Source organism: Penaeus vannamei, chromosome 17 (genome assembly GCF_042767895.1).
Source record: "Penaeus vannamei isolate JL-2024 chromosome 17, ASM4276789v1, whole genome shotgun sequence".
NCBI lineage: Eukaryota > Metazoa > Arthropoda > Malacostraca > Decapoda > Penaeidae > Penaeus > Penaeus vannamei.
In genome coordinates, this window is record NC_091565.1 from 38932124 (window position 1) to 38937123 (window position 5000).

At 34.3% G+C, this 5000-nt stretch overlaps 1 protein-coding gene across 3 annotated transcripts in view; it reads right to left on the reverse strand.

The window, feature by feature from the left end:
* Window positions 1-857, reverse strand: part of LOC113807874 (ubiquitin carboxyl-terminal hydrolase 38) — a 25160-nt gene extending 24303 nt beyond the window's left edge. The window contains exon 1 of one of the 3 annotated variants that reach the window (XM_070132300.1): window positions 612-857. The gene's annotated coding sequence lies outside the window, so the exon portion shown is untranslated. The other 2 variants (XM_070132299.1, XM_070132298.1) reach the window with 2 other exon arrangements.
* Window positions 858-5000: the final 4143 nt, after the last annotated feature.

Genomic DNA, 5000 nt, shown 5'->3' on the forward strand with positions numbered 1-5000 from the left:
CCTAACTTAGGATGATATAGCCAGGGGTAAGTCAGAAAGGCTTAGGTTATGATATGTTAACTACGGGTACAATAGGCCAGTGGTTTTTGACCTGAATGCCACTGGCAGTGCCTTGGGTGCCGCAAGATTACGTACTAACATATAATTTGTATCTAAATAACATACAGTTCTCACTCATACAGTAATTACATGTTAGTCCTTTGAGCATGCCCTCTGCGTTTATTTTACTTCAAGCTCCCGTAATTGATAGTACTAGCGAAGGTGACTTTATGTGAGGTGAAGGGGAGGGGGGGGGGGGAATGGTGCCAGAGAAAGGCCTATGGGAGTTTAGGGTTCCATCGGTGACAAAAATCGGGGACCTACTCCACCATATAAAGGTACATTTGGTTATTCCCAGTTCTGCAATACTCTAGTTTTTGGGATTAAATAAGTTTTCGCGAAGTTTTTGGACTCTTAGGCATTTTATAGGCTTACGTCTGCTCAATGTTTATCTGGGAGACAGGTTCAATTTATGTTATATTAGACGAAACTGCGTCTCCCTCGGTCTATTTCTCGTCAAAATGAAGAAGTGCATTCTTGCAAAATTCTAATAACGACACAAAAATACTTACCTCATTAAGCTGACTTTTGCCTTTGTGTTTAACCAAAATTAACAAAAAATTAACATCCTGTCGTTTCCTTTCGTCCTGGACATGGCTGAGGACTTCTCCCCATGTCGCTAACCTCTAATATCCCGTAATATTGCACATTTCGACGGTAATTCGTGAATAAATCGACATATTAACAATATTTCATGTTAAGTTTCCCTTTAAAGTTTATTATGACGTCTAACTTATCTTATCTATGGTAGAGGATTTAAATAAGGGTCGAATTCTAACATTGCGTTTCTTAGAATATTCCGATCCTTTATTCCGATGTTATTTTGTTTTTGTTGTTTATTTTCGCAATGTTCCGCAGAAAATGTTAATAATGATGGAATAAAGTTATTGTAGAAAAATATATAAATACGTTTAATAGATGATGAACAACATCAATTGATAAAAATAACAGCAAACTTGTTTCCCGGAAACGCCTCTTCAATATTCCTGATTTGCGAACAGGTGGTGAATAATATAAGAGAAAAATGTACTATTATTAACTTCCATTAAGAAAATTCTAGGCCATGTGTTTTTGTAATCTTTAAATCAGCGGGATCCCTTACAAACATACACTTTTACGTGAATCTATTATCTATACGTGCGCATGCGCGCTCACGCACAAGCACACATTACACATGGCCCAGAATTTTCTTATTGGAATTAAGTAAAATTTAAAATTTTCCTCGTCTATTATTTACTAGCAATTCAGGATGTATATATATATAGATAAGATACATATATATTTACATATATGTTTACATACACACATATGTGTGTGACTATGAATTAATATGAATACACACACACACACACACACACACAAACACACATATATATAGATATATATAGAAATATCTGTGTGTGTGTGTGTGTGATATGTCTATATATATATATACATATATATATATATATATATATATATATATATATGTATATATATATACATACACACACACACACACACACACACACACACACACACACACACACACACACACACACACACACACACACACATATATATATATATATATATATATATATATATATATATATATATATATATATATATATGCATGAAATAGAAATAAGCGTAACATTTCGAGCGTCAAAAGTTTCACAGCAGACGAAGGAAATAAACAGAATCATTATTCGCTTCGTCTGATGTGCAGGGCTGGCCGCTTTTCCTAAACAGGATTTCCGCCGTTTAGTAGACATATGAGAAAGAAAACGGATATAGATAATAGTATGGAAACGTACACTAGTTTTCTGTTTACTCTTTCATTAATCAGATAAACGGTAATAGCATAATCCACCAATTATTTAAATGAAAATTCCTGGAAAGGAAGCCCCAGCTCACTGCGATATGCAAGCCAATGACTCTGAATTGTTGTACTTTTATTATTTGAGTATTGTATTTTTAAATGTTATTATACCTAAGTTTTGTATGTGAATTGTGAGCCCACACAGGGACTTATTAAGGTAAGGGTGAGGATAACCTAAGTTACTCCATCCCTTTGAGTTGTATTTTTTCTTTTGTCTCAATAAACGTGTCTAAGTCAAAAAGTCACAGCTGGTCGTACTAGAAGTTTGATGGCAAGTGGGTCAGATTCTGGTGAATTTAGTATTCCATGCGTTACTTTCTTGTTAATTACACTGCTTAAAACATCATACATTATTGAGCCTGTGTAACAACATTCAGCAGTATAAAATGCACCCGCATCTCTTTTTAGAAAATGTATGAGATGTACAGATGGTAGAAAAACCACAATACACAAACTAGATTTATTGTCTCATCTATTTCAGCAAATCTTGTTTGTGTTTTGTGGGCTTACCTACCATAGCGTCAACATAGTAGTGTTTTTCCATTCAACTTCAGAACATGCGACATTGAGCCTTTTGATTTATCTACGAAGTATACCACTATTCATAGGGTGTGTTGAAAAGCTGAAGTCACTCTATGGGACAGTGGCTCTGCCTGTAGCGATAACCATCTGAAGTGACATCGGATAAAATTTCCGCCGTGATGACATTGTCTACCACATCATATCAGTTCGTACCATGATGGTTACAGCAATTTTCATGTTTAATTCATCTGAATATAGAAAAATATTTCATTCTTGCATTAAATACTTTTCATTTTCAAAAAGCCATCTGTAATCATAGAAAAATAAATGAATACAGACCGAAAAAAAAAAATGTATTGACGTCGCCATCTGTCGATCGTCTTTTGTTTCAGTTTAGCAGAAGAATTTCTTTAGCATTCCAGGGATCGGATTCTCAAAAGAGCCTTAAGTTAAGTCGCACAGGAGGCTTCAACCGTCCTTCTGTATTTTTCATATAAGAGCGAAGAGAGTTGCTTTCCCGCCCGACGCAAAGCGCTGAAAGCTGCTCTCCCCTGCCTTAACATAAGGCGCCTTAACTCGCACCAATATAGGGGGTTCCTTGCACTGTGTATGTGTATGTAAGATCGCTCGGCCGTAAGTTTAGGCGCCTTAAGGAGAATCTGGCCCCAGCTCGGCTTATGTGGAACTCGAAACTTTTTCACTTTCATTTCATATTGTGGTTGTGTTCTCTTTAACATTCGTGTGTACGTTAATATATTTGTATATATATATGTATATATATATATATATATATATATATATATATATATATATATATATATATATATATATATATATATATATATGCATGTATGTATGTATGTATATAAATATGTGTATATATATATATATGTATATATATATATATGTATATATATATATATGTATATATGCATGTATGTATATAAATAGATGTATATATATATATATATAATATATATAATATATATTATATATATATATATATAATATATATAATATATATATATACATATATATATGTATATATATATATATGTATATATATGTACATATACATACATACATACAAATTTACTTATATACAGGAGCTCGTGTGTGTGTGTGTGTGTGTTTGTGTGTACATGTGTGTTTGTACACGTGTGTGTGTGCACATGTGTGTGTGTACACGTGTGTGTGTGTTGTATCTACATAGATAAGCATACATGTATTTCGTTCATTTGGTCTTCATTAAAATTGAACTTAGTTAGTCTTAAAAAGGCCAAAAACACATTTTCTTTGTTTTATTCCGCTGCAGTAGGTAGCATAGAAAACATATTTTTTTAAGGGGACTTTAATAAATAGTGTGTATGAACATTTGCTACTCAAATGTAAGATAAAGTGACAGAAGAGGCAAAGTTGTTTCCCCCAAAATAGCCGGGGGTTCTAGGGAAGAAGCTCCAGGATTTTAACAGTTCTAAACAGATAACATTAATTTCTGCACTAGAATGTTAGACATGTTTATTTAGATAATACCTGTCATATTGGTTATTTCTTTTTGAACACCAGACATTCAAGGTGCCATCTCAGTTGAAGAGGGTAAGTGTTCTCAACAACTGGGTAACTAAGGAAATGCACTGTTTGTTTATTTACAGCGATTGCCCACGTGGTCCATCTGTGTGTAACTTAAGCACGGGTTCAGAGGCTTAATAATTAAAGTGATCCAGAGCATAGACGCGTGGGAAACAAACGAACATATACATTAGAGGAATCTTTTCCGTGACACCAAAAGCTGTCTCGTGATCGGAGGCGAGACAGGCCTCTAAGCTCCGCCCATTTCTGTGACGTAATGGGAATGATCGCGGTTGACGGCTTGCTATTTTACTGTACTAGTTATTTTTCCGATAGGTATACAGTGTTTTGGAATATGAAATCCAAGATGGCTTTTGGTATCTTATGGTGGGTAGTGCGGTGTTATAGATATCCAATATAAGTACGAAAATGCATGAAATATCCGAAGTAGGAGGAATGCATCTGGCAACTCGATTAAAGTTAACCGTCTGCTCGATTCCTGTCGCGCAAGAGGTGTCGCGTTTCCCGTAACCGCTGGAAAAGATGCCTTAGATCAGTCAGCCAATTAAGACATGACTTACCAGGGCCGTGGGATATCCCTCCACAAATGATTTCTTCCCATGTCGATGTGGGACTAAAACTTTTAGCCTAGAATGCTTCTGATGATTTGAAATAGGTTACCCTTCAAACTTAGATTACATAACAACATTTTTGCAATACATATATGAATATCGCCATTTTTATGTGATATTAATGAAATGCATATCCCAAGTTTGGCCCACTGGTATCACGTATAATGTGGTAACATGTTCTGCTTATTCAGTCATCTTAAGACATGTAGAATGTTACATATTTATAGTATCAATCTATCTGTTTATATATATATATATATATATATATATATATATACATATATATACATATATATATATATATATATATATAT